Below are 22,735 nucleotides of genomic sequence, written 5' to 3' on the forward strand. Positions count from 1 at the left end.
TCATTGGATATATAAATGTAGAATAACTATGCTGTATACCTGAAACTCATATAATATTGTATATCAACTATAATTTAAAAATGTATATATATTTTTAGAATCTTAAACCCATAAATTACTTCTTTTCATACACAAGTTGCAACATCTGGTTTCTATAACCACTTTACGTTTGTGAGAATTGTAATTAAGTTCATTTGTGAATGCACACCAATACCAAATACTTTGGTTAATCTTAGAAATCTGTTTGCCAATTATCTACTCTCCTTAGGGTTGGATTTATCCTTTTATTTAAAATAGAGACTGAGTTTCAACAAACTACCTCTAATAAGACCACCATACTAATATGGAGAGCTATACATCACTTACCCAAAAATTCTTTCTTTGTAAATGTTCCCATAATGCATTCCATGAGGATCATCTGCCATCAAATTGTGAGTAAATGTAAGGCTTTCCTTTTTTAAAATACTGTTTTCCTTGTGGAAAAAAATTGTTAAAAAATCTAGTTGTGACCCTTTTGAATATTTTTCAAGGAAAAAAAGAAGACAAATTTAAACAAGTGTTAGAGTTTCTCAGAAACTCCATGTGTAATCTACTCTAGACTGTCATTCATGGACAAAGACAGCTTCCTGCCCTGGCCGGTTTGGCTCAGCTGTTAGAACATTGGCCTGTGGTCCAGAGACACCCGGGTTTGGTTCCTGCTAAGGGCATGCACCTTGGTTGTCCCTGGCCCTGGTTGGGTTGTGCGGGAGGCAGCCACTCGATGTGTCCCTTTCATGTCAATGTTTCTCTCTCTCTCTCTTTCCCTCCCATTCTATCTGAACAAAAAATGGAAAAATGTCCTTGGGTGAGGATAAAAAAAAAGACAGCTTACTATTTATGGGCTGAGGGTAGTTCAGAAGTAGTTCTGAAGCTTAGATACAAGTGGATCTTGTGAAGTTTCACAAAATGTTTTGCAAAGCCCCTTAAGAAAAATAAATTTGGTCCCTGGCCAGTGTGGCTCAGTAGTTAGAGTGTCAGCCCACACACTGAAGGGTTGTGGGTTCAATTCCCAGTCAAGGGTGTGTACTTGGGTTACAGGTTTGATCACTGGCCCCTGTTGGGATGTGTGCAGGAGTCAACCAATTGATGTGTCTCGCTCACATCAGTGGTTTTCTCTCCCTCCTCCCTTATACTCTCTCTAAAAATCAATAGAAAAAAATATCCTCAGGTGAGGATTAACAAAAAAAGAAAAGGAAAATAAACTTGGGTCTGGTGCCAGTCATTTGTGTTCCAGAAAACTCCATCTAAACTTAGCGAAGTCAAGAAGTATCTTTCTTTTTTTGATTCTAGAACTGAACAAAGGACAAGATTATTGCTATGTATAGGCCAACCAGCACCACTCCTAAAGCCAAAAGTTCTGGTTCACATCACCAGAATTCACCAGATTTTATCTTTTTTTTTCCAGTATCAGACACTAAATTTTCATTGCTACAGGGTTATGACATCGTTTAATGAAAGTGCAGAAATTACTGAGTAGTAAATTGAGGCTTAAAACACTGAAATGTAAAGTGTAAACTAGATTTAGACAGTTTAACATCCCCAAATCCATCATTGCAGATGACATTAAGGGCAGCCTTGTTATTACCACAGATGGCATGAAAATTGACTTAATGTATCAAAACTATAAGGATACTTTTATAGTAGTTGTAATATAATGACATTTTAATTGAAATGTCATATTTTATGCCAGGCTGCCGTGGCTCAGTAGATTGAACATCATCCCATGTACTGAGAGGTGCCAGGTTGATTCCCGGTCAGGGCACATGCCCAGGTTTCCGGCTCGATCCCCAGTGGGGGGCGTGCAGGAGGCAGCTGATCAATGTTTCTCTCTGACATCGATGTTTCTATTTCTCTCTCTGCCTTCTCTCTCTAAAAAAAAAAAAAAATCCATAAAACCCTATTTTTTAAAAAAAGAAATGTCTTATTTTATTGTGAAAATGATTCATTTGTGCAGTGTTTTTCCCCTTCACGACTTTTTTGTTTTTTTAATTCTCACCCGACAATATTTTTACATTAATCTTCAGATAGAGCTGGAGGGAGGGAGGGTGGAAGAGAGATAGAGAGAAACATCAATGTGAAAGAAACACATTGATTGGTTGCTACTCACACCACCCCAACCGGAGCCTGGGACAAACTGCAACCGAGGTACCTGCCCTTGGCCGGAATCGAACCCGGGACTCTTTGGTCTGCAGGCAACACTCTTACCACTGAGCCATTTGTTATGGGAGGAAGAGTATTTCCTTCATCTTGTGGTGAGCTTTTCTCTCTGTACTGCCTTAAACATAGTGTATCCAATTGAACTATATAAATCTGGGTTTAAAACATTGATATACATTCAACATACTGGTGTACATTATAAAGCTTTTCTTAAAAACTGGATAAAGCATATTGAGCTGTTAAAATTCTAGTGGGGGAAACATGACTGGATGTGAACCATCTCCACAACATGAAACAGCAGTAGGCTGCAAGTAAAATGAATGGTTTTCTCATTTTTCAGTAACATTTATTAAATGCTTATTATAATTTGGTACCTTCTGAAAATTAATTATAAGGAAAAGACCCTGGCCATTATAAAATCATCACCTAGTCATAGGTAAAATAGTGAATTATGGTGTTCCAAATATAAAAAACATTTAAATGGGAGAAAATATGAATTTATACTTTTAAAATATTTTAGTGTCTTTTCTATTTTATGTAATATGGAAAGGTAATATTTTTCACTTGCGACTGCTTAAATTTAGATATACTGTAATCATTTAAACTTTAATTTAAAACTGTAATCATTTTCATTAAAAATTAGTTAGATATTTGAATGTAAGTCCTCAAAGATAATAACCTAACAGTGCTCATGATAAAAGTACTAATATATAGTAGAGAATTTCCAATGGTTCCTTCAAGAATTTCTGGTAATTTTCTAGTTTTCATGAGTTTGAGTTAAAACTAATAATGCTCAAAATCATGTAACTCAAAATATAGTGGTAGAAACAGCACTCAAGGTCAGCAGTCGTTGAGAATCCAGGAAGTATGTTTTCTATAGAAGTATCTATAGGAGGAACATCAGGCTCCTATATGCATATTTTATTTAATCTAAAAATAAGAAAAAATTAAGTGGGAGTCCATGCTTAAGATGTCCTGAGGGAGAAATGAGCACGTATAAGGTACCTGGAGTTAGAGTGGTAATATCACTTGTTCATTAATTGATGAAATGTTGTGCATTAATTATGCTCAGCTAAGTTGATTTATAAGTTATATCACCTAGTTTTTTCAACTAATTGAAGACTCACCAAATAAGCACATAGATTTAGTATATCCCTTTAAAGAACTACAGCAAAGATAGAATTGGCGAGGCACGTATAAGCAAAGGACAAGGAAACACTAATGCTTACCATTTCTTACGTGGGAGCTTCTCCCCAGCCACAAAACAACGTGAAAATAAATACAACTTCAAATCTGACACAGAACTGGTCAATGAGTGAGAAATTAATTGCCTTGCAAAAGCAACTTTTATTATACAGAAACAATTTTGAAAGCAATTGTTGGGGAAATTTCTATCATTTTGTAGCTCAAGTTAATGTCATTCTATCAACACAAATACTCTTTTTGGCACGTTGGAAATAGAAAACAGAATTATGAACCTATTTTCAGACTTTTTTGAATACAGAGTTTCAGAGAGCTTTGAAACTTTTTTGTTAAATATATTAAAATGCCATGTTTTCCAAATAATTTTTTTAGTATAATTGTCATAAGGAAATTTACTAGCCACATTTTAAACAGAACCTAAAGTAATTTGGATAGGATTAGAAATAAGTGTCATAATTAAGTGTGCTCAGCCAATGATGTGATTTTTTTTTTTTTTTTTTTTACATTAAGGATTTTTTTTTTTTTAATCCTCACCCAAGGACATTTTTCTATTTTTTGTTCAGATAGAGTGGGAGGGAGAGAGAGGAAGAGAGAGAGAGAGAGAAACGTCGACCTGAAAGGGACACATTGAATGGCTGCCACCCGCACGACCCAACCAGGGCCGGGGACAGACTGCAACCGAGGTACATGCCCTTAGCGGGAACCGAACCCGGGTTTCTCTGGACAGCAGACTGACGCTCTAACCGCTGAGCCGAACCAGCCAGAGCAATGATGTGATGGGGGGGGGGGGGGGCGCATCTGTATACTTTTTGTGTGTGGTATCCTTTTAAGCTGTGAAAAACATTCATACTAAGAATTAAACTGAACCTACAAACAGAATTTAAGATTTTATTATTTGGTAATACCACTAAGTAGTAAGCCAAGGTTTCTAAAACTAGAAAAGCATATTATGTTGCTCTTTCTAAAAAGACCAGGATGTTTTTGAGTAAAAAGAAATTTTATATCAATAATTAACTTAAATATTTTCAGTGTTTATTTCTCATACTTTTAAACTTTTATTTTTAACAAATATGTTAATGTCATAGTCCGTTATATATTATAGAAACACATATAGAGAGAGTGTGTAGATAGGTATGTATATATCATATCAGTGTATATGCATATATTTGCCCCCAAAAAAGCATTTTTATTGTTAAATTGCAAAACTATAAGTCTAGGGACCCCTGTTCCAGGTAACTGAGTAGTGCAATAAATTCATCCCCAAGAAAACTCTATAAAATAGATGTTTATTTTTCATGCACGATTAACATCTTTTCAACTGCAACTTGTACTAACCTTATAGTTATATAGTATTCTTCTAATGTTCTTAATTATATAGTCTTAAGTGCTTAAGATAAACACTTAAGGGAATTATTATTGTAAATCACCATTTAATGACTGATTTCTATGTTCATTGACACCTACTATTTGTCAGGAACTTTCTAGTCTCTGAGCAGTGAACACAACAGACAAAAACTCTGCCCTCCGACCACATACATTCTAGTTAGAAGAGAGAAATAAAATATAGTATATTAGATAGTTATAAATGTTAAGGAGAAAATTAGAGTGTAGAAGGGACAAGAAAGTGATGGTAGGTGGATGGTCCCTGAACTTCAGATAGAATGTTTACTCAAAAATCTGGAGATGATATAGGAGAAAACTATATGGATTTGTTAAGCAAGCAGGTCTTAGAGAAAACCCTGCAAATGCCCTAAGATATGAATATACCTGGTGTGCTAAAAGCATTCAGGAGGAGAAAGGGAAGTTGAAAATATTGTAGGCCTTTAGGCTATTGTGATGTCTTTACATTTTTCTCACAGTGAAATAGAAAGTCATTGGTGTTATTTGAGCACAAAAGATTAATTATATGACATATTTTAACAGGCTCAATATAATTGTTACATTGAGAACTGACTGAAAGGGAACAAGGGCAGAAATAGGAAGACCAGAGGCGTTGCAATTATCATGTCAGTAGCAGTGACGTCTTGAACGGGGTAGCAGTTGAGTTAATGAAGAGTGACTTGATTCTGGATATATTTCAAAGGTGGAGCCATAAAAGATGGGCTGACAGTTTGGCTGCGGAACATGAAAGAAAGAGGAGAGTCGAGGATGACCTCAAAGTCATGGGCCTGAACAGCTGAAAGAATCGAGCTTAAATGGGGAGACGGGGAAGAGCATCGTTTTCTGGGAGGAAGATCAGTTCTGCCAGCTTGTTCCATTAAGTTAGAAATGTCCTTGAAATATCCCAGTGGACATGTTACGATGATCGGCGTCAACTGACGTTCGCATGGTGGTGGTAGGGGAATCTAGAATGAAGATTTACAAAAATGTTTCAGTTATTAATACAAATGTCATTTAAGCCTGGAGACTAGGTGTGATAACCAAGAAATGCATAAAGATGAGATCTGAGGAGTGACCCCTGTGGTATTCCAACACTTAGAGGGTGGGAAAGTGAGGAGGAACCAGAAAGGAGACAGAAAGAGTGACCAGAAAAAGAAAAAAACCCAGGAGAGTGGTATATTGAAAATCAATTGAGTTTATCAAGAGTACTCAGTTTTGTCAGATATTATTAATGGGGCAAATGAGGTAAGGAATGAGAACTGACCACTGGATTTAGCAATGAATATTACTGATGACTTTGAAAAGAGCACTTTCTGTCAAGTGATGGGGACAAAAAGTTGACTGGAGTGGGTTCATGAGAGAATGTGGAGAAAGGATTTGGAGCCAGCAAGCCCAGACTTTTTTGTCTAGGAAGGACAGAAGGACACATACTTACATGTGAATTGAAGTGGTGCTGGGAAGTATTGATGTTCTGTTGGCCTTTATATTCTTAGAAAATAGTTGAGCATGAAGGTTCTGGGACGAGGATTTTGGAGTTTCGAGAAGAAAGGAGAAAATATGAAATAGCCTTCAGGAACATAGGAGAGAAAATGGATTAGGCAGTATTAAGGAACCACACAAGTTTAGCAATCATGAATTTGAAGCGAGGTCTGTCAAATAGGTGGTATGTGTTTCTTCAGGTATATACAGCTCAACAGTTGCAGGTGCAAAGAAGGTAGAGGATTGGATTTACTAGGGTGTGGTGTAGTCAAGAGAGTACAGTAGAACTGGAGAGGAACAAGGGAGTTGAAACTGTATGCAAAGGAGAGATTAAAATTATTGGTCATGGAGTTCAAAATGGTGATAGAAAAGCTTCAGGCAGTAACAATTTTCTATTTTGCCCTCCTTCTAAAAGGCTGTTGATATTTTAGTTAAAGCAAGTCTTAGTTTTATGGAATTATACAGGATATTAGAAAATATTTTGCATCCTTGGCACCCTGACACTAAATATCAGTAGCACGTCAGCAAAATTAAAGGAACAGTATCCAACCTTTGACAGTTGTTTACCCATTGCATTTTCTTCTTCCTTAAAATGAAATTTTTTCTATATGCCCCTAAAAGCAAAGCTAGTTTATATAACATTAAAATATGCAAACACAAAACCCAAGCAAATTATCCATTTGTTATATTCAGTACAAAACATGCCAACCAGAGAAAGAAATTATAATATTTTGAACTTGTACTTTACTGGACACAAAATAATTTTTATGAATCACTTAAAAATTGTCTTATTTCTCAAATGCATTAATAACAGCATTAACTGAAATGTGTTTAGTATCCATATGTGTCCCTGGAATGTATTAAGTGTTCTCATGTATCGTTGGCACAGTGCTGATTGTCTTACATTCATTTGATGTTTATATAGTGCTTTGAGGTACGTATCATCATTATCCCTATTATATAGCATTATCTCTATTATATATCCCTATTATATAGTATAAAAATGTACTTATGACTTGGAGAATGAAGGAATGTTTTGCAATATTTTAGTATGGTTGTTCACTTTCCACCCCAGTGTGTTGACATTGAGTAGTTTTAAGTTGCTAAGGAAGCACTGTAATATCTACCTTTCTTCCCCAAGACATAAACACACTTTATTTTGTTGTCCTTTGGTTCCTCAAACTTCTCATGAACTTTCTTCTTCATTACTTTTACCCTGATGACTAAAACAGAGAGCTTAGATTTTTTAAAAACAAAAACAAAAAAAAAGCAAGCCAGTAGAACATATGCTCTCCAAAATATTGCTTAGTGCATTTTAAATATAAAATGATTCAACCACTTAAATAAATTTTTCAGCTTCTGAAGTGGTATGTCATTAGATTTTAGTGACATTTACTTACAGATGAATAGAAGTCCTCTTACTCTATGTAGTTACCATTGCTATATCAACATAATAGAGATGGAGTTCCAAATTTCATTGTAAAAAAAATATATATAGAAATAATAGTTGTTGCTAGGGTCCCCTTGATTGAAACTGCATTATGCAATGTTCTTTCTTTTCAGCTCAATAACCTGAAAAATATAGCTATCTATTTAAAGAAGACATTTCCTTGTTTGGCAGAATATTATCATCATTCAGCATATGTACAATATGGTCCTAATTTGTGTCTATATGTGCAAGGCTTAGAGAAGTCACTTTAAGTTTTACTTAATTTATTTTGGAGTTTAAGTGTTACTTTTGACATGATTTATATTCTAAGGAAATCTGAGCTTCTTTCTGCTTGAAACTCAGCAGAAGGACATTGGATAGAGAAAGTATATGCTCTTCTTATAGCTGTGTCTGCTAGGGCTCCAGTTCTGTGAGGAACCTGCCGGCGTTTTCAATGTATGCCTTCCTTTTCGGGACGTGATGACTTAACTTGCTAATTCCTAGTGCTCTCTGAAAACTGTGCAGCTATCCTGTACTTTTAGAACAAAGTCTATATATGTAAGTTCCCTTTGCCACCTCCATACCGCTCCTCTCCATAATGTTTTATTTTTATTATTTCCAAATTATCATCACAGCAACTGATTCCAAATTGGAATTCTGGGTTGGTTTGCAGAGGTGGTAGCTGGTGACCCCTGAGGAATTTATTTATATTGATTGATTGATATGTGTGGTAGGCTGAATAATGACCCCTTTAAATATGTCCATGTTCTGCCCTGGCCAATTTGGCTCAGCGATTGAGCATCAGCCTGCGGACCAGAGAGTTCGGTTCCTGCTAGGGGCACATACCACCAAAAAAATAAAAATAAAGAAAGAAATAAATAAGTCCATGTTCTAATCCCCAGAACCTGCAAATATGTTAGTTTATATGGCAAAAATAACTTTGCAAAAGTATAAGAGCCTTGAGATGGGTAAATCAGCCTAGATTATCCAGAAGGGCCCCTTTCAATCACAGGAGGCCTTAATGGTGTGAAAGAAAGATAGAAAAGGGCGTCAGAATATGTGACAATGTAGGAAGAGGAAAGAGAGCTCAAAGCCTGAAAAATACTCTGTCCATCATTGCTGGCTTTGAAGATGGAGGAGCCCATTGCCAAGGAATGTGGATAACCTTTGGAAGCTTGGCATGGGCATTTGCTGACAGCTGGTAAAGTAATGGGAACCTGGGTTCTACAACCACAATAACTGATTTCTGCCAATAATCTCAATGAGCAAGGAAACGGATTCTCCCTACAGCCTCCGGAAACGACTGTCACCCTGCTGACACCAAGACTTCAGCCATTTTAGGCTAGTGAGACTCCTGTTGGAATTCTCACCTAGAACTGTGAAATAAAACTTGGTGTCGCTTTCAGTTGCTAAGTTTGTGGTGATAGCAATAGGACATTAATACCGTATACATGGGAATGTATATCTTCGGACAGAAGAAGAGGGGAGTTATTTTGTGCACAAGACCAGGAGGAAATAATAGGAAAAACTTCTATAGAGAAGATAGCATAACATCCGTCCCTTTTTCTCCTCTCCCCTCTTTGCATGGGGGGTAGGCTTATGGAATTGGCTAGAAACTTCACTTCAATAGAGCAAAAGGAGGAGGACGGAAAGCAATGGGGATATTTCTGTGGAAAATGTGAGACAAATGGTGAAACAGTTTGCAGGAAAAGGCTATTTACCCACATCTGATCAAGAGCAGGTTTGCTATCCTGAGGGTTACGTGCAGCTTTGCATGAAGATGGGGTCTCACTATGGGCACCAGCAGCTGACTAATGAAGAGCTGTCTTGATGAGGGACCAGAATTGAGTTGCTTTGGAAGATGTAAAGGGGCTTAAAAATGACCCTTATTGGGTACCAATGTCAGTGGGACTTCATTTTTATCTATAGGTCTGTGAGGACTGAAATTATGTGCATTATATAAAAAGACTATATTTATTATTAGAAAAGCCTAGAGTAATCAATGTCCAAATATTCAGCCTTTTAAAATGATGTATACATAATACCATAAATATAAACATGAAAACCCAAAAAGTGAATCATTCATCGTAATAATTCTACCAATCTAGCTGCTTGTTATTATGTAGAGGGACCCTGGTTTTGCTAATTTTTTTGAGTTTTTCACTTAGAACGCAGAGTCAGGATGTTCAAAGTATAACAAAAATGAGAGGTAAGTTGAAAAAAGAATATAATAATGACATTTCTTCTCCATATATATGTTATATTGGAGCTATTTTTATGACAAGAAATCCATTAACATTAATATATTTTCAATTAAATGAGTACATTTTATTAAAGCAACAAAATATTTATTTGGTGGGATAAGTTTATGAACAGTTGCAAAATCAAACTACATTTTTAAAATTCAGCCATTTTGATACGAATAACTCAAAGTTAATATGCTCATTGTTAATTGTTACTGGTCTTTTATGCTATTTATAAAATTCAGATACATGGAATGTGTTTTAAATATTCATGTTATACCACCTTGGTCATATACTAGGAGACATAAAACTGATCATTGACTCTGTCTTTATGAAACTATATATAAGAAAGAAAAGTACATAGATGGATTCAACTGAGTTCATCTAAGTTGCCTGCTACAAAATGTGGCCTGTGTATTTGCATGAATGTAATGCAGTAGATTGAGTTAACCTTTATTTTAGAAATACGTTTATGATTTAAAAGAGCCAGAAGTAAAATTTTAAACAAAACTCTGAAATATTTAAAAGGTAATTTCATAATTCTAACCTTTATTAGAACTTATATTGACTCATCTGAGCATGCTTTATACTTGAATGCTCATCTTGACATGAATGACAAGCAAGAGAATTCCAGGGACTGGGAAGCTTAGAACCACTTGAACTAGAACAAAATAACATTAGGTATTTTGGTGTATAGTATCTGTGAACAAAAAGAATGGGTTCTGCCCAGTTATTATGCAACTAGGTAGCCAGTGGTTTAGATTGCTTTGTTTTGCTTTTATCCAGCCATTTTGAGGAGCCAATGAGCTTTAACAAGAGGATTCAAAGACCCTTTGGTGCTCTTTCTGAGCATGGTCAACACCTCACAAAAGAGTACACTTTGCTTTACTCTCTATTCGGTCCATTGATAAAGCTACCAAGTTTTTCCTTCTGATATGATATAAAAAGATACTTATGTTTTTTGTAAATAAATCCAAAATAGAAATATGTTATTCTCTTTGCTCTACCTATAGATTTATATTTGTTTTGCATGAGGTCAAACTTAATACCAAATCTTTTGTAAAAATATATTTATTAAATTATCTAATGATAAATAAAATTATAACAGAATTTTATTTAGTCCAGAAAAATGATCAAATTTTCTTGAATGTCGGGTATATAAAATCAGATATTAGAAAAAGTTAATAAAATGATGAATGTGCTTGCCTGATGATTATGATACACATTAACATTTCTTCAGTTCTCATTAGTTAAATATAATGTAACTCTAAAAATGTCTATTATGACATTAATTTGTTAAAAATGTGTTATGCAAATTACCTTGCATAAAGGACACTTTTCCTGGATTTTCGTTTTACTTTTATTTTTTAACTTTTTAATGTATCTAAAATATATGATTTGATCACTTTTTCTACAGTGAAATTTCTTGCTTGTTTTATATTGTTTAATTACTTAATTCTTCATTTATTATGTTAAATTAATAACTTCATGATTAAATGGGGAGGCAAACTTTTCTTATTAGTATAATTTCTTAGAATTAGTTGCTAATTAGAAATGCTCCTAATTCTGTCTTATAAAAATGAAACTATTCATACCACTAGTTCTCCCAGCCCTTCCTTATTATAACTAAAACTATGACAATAGCCCGGCCAGTGTGGCTCAGTGGACTGAGCATCGTCTCATGGACTAAGAGGTCCTGGTTTGATTCTCGGTCAGGGTACATGCCTGGGTTGCAAGCTTGATCCCCAGTGGGGGGCCTGCGGGAGGCAGTGGATTAATGTTTCTCCAAAAGTTTATATGAAACTATAAAAGATCCTGAATAGCCACAACAATCTTGAAAGAGAAGAACAAAGTGGGAAAGATCACAATACCAGATATCAAGTTATACTACAAACCCATCATAATCAAAACAGCCTGGTACTGGCACAAGAACAGGTGTATAGATTAATGGAACAGAACACAAAACACAGAGATTGACCTAAGACAGTATGCACAATTAATATTCCACAAAGGAGACCAGGGCACACAGTGGAGAAAAGACAGTCTCTTCAATAAATGGTGTTGGAAAAATTGGACAGTTACATGCAAAAAAAAAAAAAAAGAAACTAGACCACCAACTTACACCATACTCAAGAATAAACTCAAAATGGATAAAAAAGTTAAATGTAACTCATTGAAACATAAAAATCCTAGATAAAAATGCAAGCATAAAAATATCAGACATCATACATAGCAGAGTTTTCACTGATGCATCTCCTAGGGCAAGAGAAACAAAGGAAAAAATTAATAAATGGGACTACATCAAACTAAAAAATCTTCTGCATGGCAAAAGAAATAAGCATCAAAATAAAAAGGGAACCCACTCTCTGAGAGAACATATGTGCCAATGATACTTTGAATAAGGGATTAACTCCAAAATATATAGATTACTCATACAACTCAACAAAAGGAAGACAAACAATCCAATTAAAAAATGGGTAGAACACCTGAATATATACTTCTCCAAACAGGACATACAAATGGCCAGGAGACATGAAAAAATGATAAAAATCTCTAATCACAGAAATACAAATTAAAACGTCTATGAGATACCACCTCACAACTGCCAAAATGGTGGCCATCAACAAATCCTCAAACAACAAGTGTTGGCCAGGGTGTGGAGAAAAGGGTGCCCTAGCACACTGCTGGTGGGAATACAGACTGGTGCAGCCTCTATGGAAAACAATATGGTGTTTCCTCAAAAAATTAAAAATGAATTGCCATTTGACCCAGTGATCCCACTTCCTAGAATATACCCTAAGGAGCCTGAAACACCTATCAGGAAGAATATATGCACCCCTATGTTCATAGCAGCACTATTTACAATAGCTAAGATCTAGAAACAGCCCAAGTGTCCATCAGTAGATGAGTGGATAAAAAAGCTGTGGTACATTCACACAATGGAATATTATGCAGCTGTAAGAAAGAAAGATCTCTTACCCTTTGAGATGACATAGAAAAACCTGGAAAGTATTATGTTGGATGAAATAAGCCAGACAGAAAAAGACAAGTACCACATAATCTCACTTATTTGGGGAATATCATGAACAAAATAAGCAGTCAACCAAAATAGATCCAGTCATGGAAGTAGGTAACAGACTAACAAACCTCAGAGGAACAAGCAATGGATGCAGGCAGTAGGTTGGGGAGAGCAGGAGTGGGGTAGGAGTGGGGAGGAAGGGGTCTATGGGGCAAAAAGGGGGACATCTGTAATACTTTCAACAACAACAAAAAGATTTAAAAAGTAAATCTGTAGCCCTGGCCGGTTTGGCTCAGAGGTTAGAGCGTCGGCCTGCGGTCCGGAGAGACCCAGGTTCGGTTCCCGCTAAGGGCATGTACCTCGGTTGCAGTTTGTCCCCGGCCCTGGTTGGTCGTGCGGGTGGCAGCCACTCGATATGACCCTTTCACATCGATGTTTCTCTCTCTCTCTCTCTCTGTTCCTCTCCCCCCCCACTCTACCTGAACAAAAAATGGAAAAATGTCCTCGGGTGAGGATAAAAAAAAAAAAGTAAATCTGTAGAACAACATAGTTTTTGACTGGCAGTTGCTGAATTTATCAAATTAGCTAGTGTACTGAACCCATATGGGAGAAAACTAAGACCTAAGAATTTTTCACAAATGTAAAGCTAAGTCACAAACCACTTCAAAATCAGTAGTGTAAAATAATATTTTAATATGCTAACAAATTTTTTCAAATAAGGAATTTGGACAGTGAATTGCAGGAATGGGTAGTCTTTGCTCCACAATATCTTGGGTTCCAACCAGGAATATTTGAATTGTTTTGGGTGAGTTGAAAAGTTGGAGTCTTCTCCACATACATATCTAGTGTCTGGAATGCTATAACTCAGAGGCTAGACTCCCCTGAGACAGATAGCCTGACATCCCATGCATGACCAATATGTGTAGCTTGGGCTTCTTCAAAGCACGGTGGCCACAGGGGAGGGAGACCTTGCTTCATGGAAGCTCAGAGCTTCAATAGAATATGTACCCAGGAAACAAGGCAAAAAGCTCAGTGGTTTTTTATGGCCTTACCTCAGAAGTTGCATACAATATTGTGATGGTCAAAGCACTCATTAACCCACCTGATTCTAGAGAAGAAACAAAGACCCCAGTGACACTGGGATTTTAAGCCATCATAAAATCATATTTTTAAACTGTTAGCCTGGCGGGTTTGGCTTAACAATTAGAGCATCAGCCCATGGACCAAAGAGTGGTGGGTTCGATTCCGGTCAAGGGCACGTACCTCGGATGCGGTTCAGTCCCCCCGGCCATGGTCAGAGTCATGTGGGAAACAGCTAGTTGATGTGTCTCTCTCACATCGATGTTTCTCTCTCCCCCACTTCCCACTCTATCCAAGGATAAATAAATTAAAAAAAAAAAATCCTCGGGTGAACATTAAAAAAAAAAAAAGCCAGACAATGACCAGTGTTACTGGTTAGGATGTGGAGAAATCAGGAACCTCACACACTACTGGGGGAATGTAAATAAATAAATAAATAAATAATAAATAAACTGTTAGGACATAATAAAATAAAACAGAAAACATGTTGCCCTAAGCAAATGGTATCTATGAACACATGTAGAGACATAGAACCGAAAATCGGAACCCAGAATCTCTGCGATTGCTTGCAATTTGGCCTTGGGCAGATCCTGTATATTTTCTGACCTCATGTTTTCTTAATGAAAAAAATAAGGGCTTTGGGGCTAAAAAAAATAAGTCTATAGTTCTTTAATAGGTGAGGAAATGGTCAATAAAATTATCGGTCGATGTCTTCATACATGATTACTTTGAAAAATATTGCTATACACTCTAAAGTGATGGCAGGTTGTTCATATTATCAAACTTCTCAGCAATCATTAAAGAAATTACTATTAAAGATCAGATGGTGGTACATGAAAGCTTTCTTTATTGTCCACTTTTAGTAAATTCCTTAAAAATATCTAATATTTTCCAATGAAATCTATCACTTCCAATAATTACATGACTGACCAAAATGGTTTGATTCAGAAGGTCAATATTTTTATGTCTCAGTATTCAGGTATGGATTAACTCAAAGAGCTTGTATATGGTGTTTTTTTTATTTTATTTAAATGACACATTATTGGAGTTGTGTCTTTCCTACCACACTGGATTAAATAAACTTCAAAAGTATGGTTTTGACATTTTCTGGGACACTTAAGTTATTTGCTATTCTTCTGTAATAAGCCAACAGACCACTTGTAATAAGTAGGTCCCATGTTATTAGATACCCAGCTAAGGAAAGTTACAATTCATCTTCTTTTTTTATCTTGTGAATAAACATTTCTCCTACCCAGTTGGTTGACTTCTCTGTGAAAGGAGAAGTAGCTATTAAATGGACCAGAAATCCTATGAAGTTTTTCTGTTGCCATTTACAAAGTATATGAGGTACTGAAAGTTTAATTGATAAAATTTCGTATTAGTTGTTAGTAGCTGGAGATAGCCTTGTGTTTTAACTGAGAACACAAATTCCATGCTTTTCCACATACCGGCATCTGAATGGTAGCTCAATGAGAGAAGCTGATGAGGAGCCTGAAAATTAATGAGACATAAAAGCTTTTGACTCTGACCTTGAGATGCAGTTTGGTATTTATGATGTTAAAATACTTGTCCTCTTTTAAGGAGAGAAACAGCTGGTCTGTGTGGGAAGGATGTTTAGTTAAGATTGAGAAGAGAAAAGAACAACCGAAATTTTAAAACCTTAAAGAAGTAGTATATAAAATAAAGTACATACTACAAAGTGCAATACAATACGTTAAAGTTTCACAGAATGCATAAAGACTGTCCCCACCCCCCAAGAAGCAGCGTTGCTGTACTGATGTGAAAGTAAATGCATGAAGAATATAAGTGTCCAAAGCTGCTTAAATATTTGCTGTCCCTTGAGAGTGTGAGAACGGGTGTGTTTCATATTGTGATTGATAGGACGGCTTTTACGCACCACTTTGAACTCTTAGGAACTTTGGAGTGTCCTGAGGGTCTGTCTGCCTTTATATGGTGGGAACTCTGTTTTCTTAGAAAATAGTAAAAAATACTGTTTGTACTCACTTTCTTATAAAAGGGTGCCTGTGGTTTCTGGGAATTGGGGAACTTAGTAGACAAAATAAACAACTTACTCATATAGTTTGTAAGAAATGCTCAGCTTTACTTTGAAACTTTGACCATAGTTATTTTTTCACTTCTGGTTTTGTGTTGGTTTGCTGAGTTAGAGAGACTGTAGTCTGACCTATTCTGATATATATTTGATGAAATTTGTAGATTCTGGTGAGGCTATTTTATTCCAATGATTTACCTGTTAAAAGTAAAAGAAATGAAGATATATCTAAAATACTGTGCAATGTATTTACTGGAATGCAATAATTTATTCATTCTGGAGAGTTTCCTAGTGAAGCAAGAGGTGTTGAATACTTAATTGAAGTGTTATATTCTGATAGGCATCACTTTTCATTGCAATTTAACTCGAGGAATCTTAGAACTGAAGATACCAAATGATAAAACTGTACATATATATATATATAGTCTTCAAAATGTGTTAATAAATATTGTTTTATATCTCAAAATAACACAGTAAAATGAGCAGGAAAAGCATTGAAATATTTACGGTAGAGATGCTCATTTTAAAGCTCAATGAGGTTTATATTAGTTCATAGTCATATGTGTGTGAAATTTGCAAGTGGAGCCATCATGTCAGCTCTATTCACTTCCATGTTCTATACTTTGGTTTTGATTTGGTTCTTAATATCTGTAAAATTGCACATCTAGTTTGAGTGGGTCTGGCTAATGCTCAGTCTCCTGACTCCATTTTCTTTGTGCTTTCTGAGAATCACTTTCCTGAGACCCTCTCTCTGTCTGTCTAACAACTTCCTTAGATGTATGTTACATTAGATGGCCACCCTGTTTTGCTTACTAGATCCCTCTAACTATATTTGTAAAGCATTCTTTTTTCTGACTGCTTACAATTTTTTCAGGTGCTCAAATCACAAATATTCAACTTCGTTCAGGTACTTCAGAGAGTAATGCTGATTCTATCAGTCATTTCACCTGATGAAATGAATTTAACCATAAAACAATATCAAAAGAGTAACTATAACATATTTTGGAGCTAACTCTCATTTTTCCTATTTCTACCTTTCTGTTTCAATAGAATATATATGTATATATACATATATACATATATGCATATATAATGTTTTTTTCTCATGTTACACAAATGGTAGCATGACATGCACATTATTGAAGCACATTATAATTTTATTTAAATGTAATGAAGATAATTCTGTGTTAATGGATAAAGGCTTCTCTTTGTTCAGCAGCCACCAAAGAGGTTAAACACTGACTCAAGTGCTAAATAGTGAGGCTAAATCCTGGTTTTACCATCTACCAACTGTTTAACCTTGTGCAAGTTATGTAATCATTCAATGCTTTCATTTTCTCATGTTTAAAATTAATGTAACAATAATAATAAATACCCATCTCACAAGGCTGATTATTGTTTCGACGATTAAATGTTAATATATAGATACAGTCACACTGAAAAGTGTTTGGCATCTCCATTATCATTATTAAAACATCTATTAACAATCACTATTGATGGATATGTCTATTTTTAATATTTTTCTACTGAAAACATTGTTGCAATATATAACCATGTACTTAGCTATATACCGTTTGTGCAAAATTAACTGGTGGATAGATTTACAGAGGTAGAATTGCTGTGTCCAAGTGTATATGCATTTGTAATTTAAGTAGATATTGCCAAACTAATCATAGATTCTATACGTACCACCACCAATGAATGAAAATTTTTTTTCCACCCTGGCCAGGTGGCTCATTTGGTTGGAGGATTGTTCCATACACCAAAAGTTTGCAGGTTTGATTCCTGTTCAAGCAACCCATCAATGTTTCTTTCTCACATCAATGTTTCTCTTTCTCATAGGTGTTTCTCTTTCTCTCCATCCTTCCTCTCTATCTAATATCAATTTTTAAAAAAACCTCATCTAAGGATTAGAAAAAAAAAGAAAAGAAAAATAAAGTACTTGTTTCCCTTAAACTTCTCACCAAGAGAGTATGTTATCAATTTTTTGGAGCTTTGCCAATCCAATGAGGAAAATGATACTTTGGCAATGTTTTGCTTTGTTTACTTCATTTTTATTAATGAAGATAGTATATTTATTTATTTCAGAAATGATAGTATTTTTTTCCGGCAATCACACTCAAATGAACAAACTTGTTGAACTTGCTGAATTCCTAGATTAATTATGAGAAGAAGAGAGATAATGTTTAAATATATCCTCTATGCCTGGTAGAGAATATGAAGACTATATTTTACCTCATGCCCCTCATGACTTCTTATAGAAACACTTCAAGTCAGATATTTTCATTCTCTTTTAGACATAATACAATTTATGCTTCAGAATTAAGGCAATTTACCCAAAGTCACACAGTAAGTGTATGGATTTCAATCAGAGAAGAGATTAGTGTTATTCTGAAGCATATGACCTTTGCGTTATAGACACCATATAGACTGAGAGTGTTAGAGAGAGAGAGAGAGAGAGAGAGAGAGAGAGAGAGACTGACCCATAGGGAGTATTTAAAAAGATAAAGCTCAATCAATAATGTATCTCAATATTACTAAAGTAACAGTGTGATTTTTAACAATTTAACCTCTTAGAGACCCAATTTCTCTTTTTCTTTTCTTAACAGAAGAAACATTCCTTATAAGGACAAAAATTTAAACTCACCTAAGGTCTTAACTTACAGACACAAAGCGCAGTAGCCATTCAGAGCATGAGATACCAAGGTCCAGGCATTAACTGGGGGGTGCTTTGCTCTCTGAAGCTGCACCTACCGCTCCTGGGCAGCGGGCTCTGCTTGCACTTGGGTGTGGCTGAGGGGGACTGTAGCTGCAGGACAGAGCAGCTGTTTTCTAAAGTACTGAAGCATTCAAGACTGCACTGGTAGGGATATATTTTGATGGTGAAGGGAAGAGGAGAAAAGCATGTCCCTTCCCCAGGGCGCTAGGCGGCCTTGCGGAGCGCCAGGGCAGAAAAACGGACTTCCCCTTGCTCACGCTGAGTGAATTTTCTGCAGCCCCTGGCGGTGTCCTGCAGCAACGCGTCCTCTGCACTGGTGCTCTGGGTCACTGGAAAAAGCTATTGTCCACCAAGTGCACAGAGGTGGCCATCCATGTTGTTAAACACAATACAATGAACGTTTACTTTGTCCTCTACCTGACACTGGCCTTCCTGCGCATGGTGTCACGGGCTGCCTGAGTGGCCTCATTGTATTCAAAGCATTTTGCTCTGTCTTCAGGGGACAACTTCTTTGTTTCAGAAAGAAACTGTTTCAGGACTGAGCCATCTTCAAATTCCAGTTTGTCTTGATTATTGGCCACTGCGTGTGTAAGTCGATGGTACCGCAGGAGTTCCCGATAGTTTGCTTCATGAAGTACACGTAAGGACTGACTTCTTGTCCCTTTAGTTATTTAACGTGTTTCTTCCTGAAGAGTGGAGATAGCAGCAGGCAGGGCCCGCACCCAGCTCAGAGCCTCATCCCCCAGCCCCAGCATGTCCATGAAGCTCTGGCAGCTGACCCCCAGCCGGGCCAGCACTTTGCTCAGCATCTTGGGGTTCATCTCCATGGGTTTGCACTGCGTCTTCCCAAACCACAACCCAAAGAACAGGAAAAACCTCAATTTCCTCATCTATACAATACAATAATAATAACAGGCCTACACTACAAATATTTTTTAGATTAAGTAAAATGATGCAGAACAAAGCTATTGAAGTTCTCAAGTTTCGTACAAATGTTAGCTTGATATATAGTTCCGTAATTGGAACCCCTTAATTTTTGAGACCTATATTTTTTATATTAATCTAGATCTTACTTTTAAAAGTGGTAAACTTTTTTTTCAAATTTTAAAAATCCAAATGATAGTGATTTGTTGCAATGATATGATCATCAAATAATCTTGTCCTGGGTGGTTACAGATTTTTGGAGATTGTTTTGTACAATGGCAACAATAACACGTATAATGATAATGCCTAATCTTTAATTTACATTTATAAAATGTCAAGCACTATTCTAGGTTATTCCATTGAATTCTCGCAAGAACCCTGTGAGGTGTTTACTACTGTATTAGCTTCATTTTCCAGATGAAGTCTTGAGACCAAGAGAAATTAAGTTATTGACTCTACTTGCACACAGCTCATAGGAGCAGAGTTGACTATTTTCCTCCCAGAAAACTGGCACTAGAATCTGTACTCTTTCCCACTGTGCTGTTCTGTTTCTCTAAATGTGTTTATACATGTAGTTTTCTCCTAATGAATGTGTTGTTCTGTCTTATAAATGCTTTATCTCTAACACCTCAGATCAGAAAGAAGGTGTGTATAAAGCTAATTACTATTCTGGTGCTCTACAATAGACATTGCAAAGAGTTACTCTAATGTTTAGTGAACCGTCACCAGATTAGCTGCAAAATTTGAGTTGGAGTTGCCCAGTGATCTCAGATCTAGTCCAACCTCTCAGCAGATGCAGGCATTTTTCTTTATCATCTCAGACAGATGGTCTTCTATTCATATATGTTCAGTGATATAGATACCCTATGGAATAGCTCATTCCATGATCAACAGTTCTAGATATTAGAAGTTAATTTCTACACAGGATCAAAAGGTATCCCCTCCCTCCCACTTATATAGGTTCAATTTTTGCAACTTTTCTTGCTATTATATATGATAGGCTTTCAAATGTTTGAAGAAAACAATTATGTTTTCCCTAAGTCTTCTCTTTTTAAAGTTAAATATTCCCATGATCTTTCCAAACCTCTTGCTCAGCTTCTATAGCCATCAGCATTCTGGTCACACCTCTTTGGATGAACCCTGATTTGCCAACCAGTATCCTAGATATTGGTGTCTAGCTCTGATTTCTGGGGGATCATTGCTTCCTTTAATCTGCATGCTAGGTTTCTTCTTAACACAGGGAGTACGTTGTTTGCCAATATATCAGAACATATTGAAAATGTATTTATGACTTATAAAATATGTATTAGGAAGTGCTGAAATTTATGCTATTAGTCTAGCATATAGAAACTGGCAAAGAGTAATAACATTTAGTTGCTTTATGTATGCAAATGTCTAAATGACTTAAATATTGATTTTTCCTTTTAACTGCAGATTAAAATTCCCAAATGCTGAAGGTTTCTTATTTTCAAACAAACACATTGGTGATTTGCCAGTTAGCAGTACAGTAAGTTCCTCTAGTAAATTCAACTTGACATATCTCCTTTAGTCTGTTTTTAGGACTGATAAAGATAAGAATAGAGAAAAACAATGAAGACTATTTTAATAAGAACTGCAAAGTATTTCATAGGGGTGGTACAAATTTGTCCCAATGTTGTATGCCTTCTCCATCTGTAATTCATTGAAATGATATAGTGTTGAATTTGATTAAAATTCAGCAGATATTTATACAGCATGTACTATTTGTAAGATGCTTGTGAAAAGTACCTCAGGAAAACATTAAAACACAAATAAGATCTGAATTCTGCCATCACTGTAATCTCTTCCAGAAACTTGAAGATTTTAAACTGCATTTAGAATTTGGAAATAAATATCATTATGCTTAGTTTTGTGTGAAGTGTGTATGATATTTTAAGTTTGCAAATGATCCTTATTAAAACAGTATAGCTTAAAAAATAAAACAGTATAACTTACATTTATTGAATATCTAATCTGTGATAGGTACTAGGTTAGGAATTTTATGTGTATTTTCTCATTTCATCCTCAGTGTAATTCAGCTCATTTTAGTGAAAATTAACTCAGACTGCAAACATAAATAATTTAAAGGCAGAAATGCAATCCAAATTCAAGTCTAGAAAATCTTCAGTTATGAGTTCGATCTTTTGTATGATTTATATGTGACTCTTATATTAATAGACCTGTCAGAAAATGAAAACAACTCTATCTGTTCATTATGAAAGAAATGATTGGCCTGTTGATTCTCTTCTGGGGTGAAACTTAGATTCCATTGCGGGCTTGGGAGTGTTTTCTTCTGAAATTCACAACCAGCTTCCGCTGCTGCCGTAGGGAAGAATCACCTGCAGAGCTCACGCGTGGGGGAAGAGAGAAAAGGGAATAGTGGTGGTCAGTTTAGCTTCAAATCAAAACGGAATTCCAAGACTGGTGTTCTGGCTGCTGCTTTTGTGGGAAATAGTTGACTGCTATTTCAAAACAACCTTTTGCTACACAATGTAACCTGAAATTAACTGAGTTCATTTAAACACACAGCTTTTGCCCTGGCCAGTTTGGCTCAGCGGTTAGAGTGTCAGCCTGCGGTCCAGAGAGACCCGGGTTCAGTTCCCGCTAAGGGCATGTACCTCGGTTGCAGTCTGTCCCCGGCCCTGGTTGGTCGTGAGGGTGGCAGCCACCTGATGTGTCCCTTTCACGTCGATGTTTCTCTCTCTCTCTCTCCCTCCCACTCTATCTGAACAAAAAATGGAAAAATGTCCTCGGGTGAGGATAAAATAAAATAAAATAAAATAAAATAAAATAAAATAAAATAAACACACAGCTTTCCCAGCCACAGTCAGTGTTCTTAAGGGTATACACATTGAGGATGCTGTGGGCAAGATGAGAACTCTGCTTCTTACACTTTTTCTTACATTTTTATTAAGAGAATAAAGGGCTACATAATAGCTGCCTCTTACCCCAAGTAATGAATATCTTTCTATGACAAAATAGTTAAACAGTAGAG

General features: G+C 36.0%; 1 protein-coding gene and 1 pseudogene across 1 annotated transcript in view; one reads left to right on the plus strand and one right to left on the minus strand.

The window, feature by feature from the left end:
- LAMA2 (laminin subunit alpha 2) overlaps window positions 1-22,735 on the plus strand; it is a 403,470-nt gene that overhangs the window by 141,862 nt on the left and 238,873 nt on the right. The gene's annotated exons all lie outside the window — the stretch shown is intronic.
- LOC118621259 lies at window positions 19,003-19,688 on the minus strand (annotated as a pseudogene).

The sequence above is a fragment of the Molossus molossus genome, unplaced genomic scaffold (assembly GCF_014108415.1).
Source record: "Molossus molossus isolate mMolMol1 unplaced genomic scaffold, mMolMol1.p scaffold_m16_p_8, whole genome shotgun sequence".
Lineage (NCBI taxonomy): Eukaryota > Metazoa > Chordata > Mammalia > Chiroptera > Molossidae > Molossus > Molossus molossus.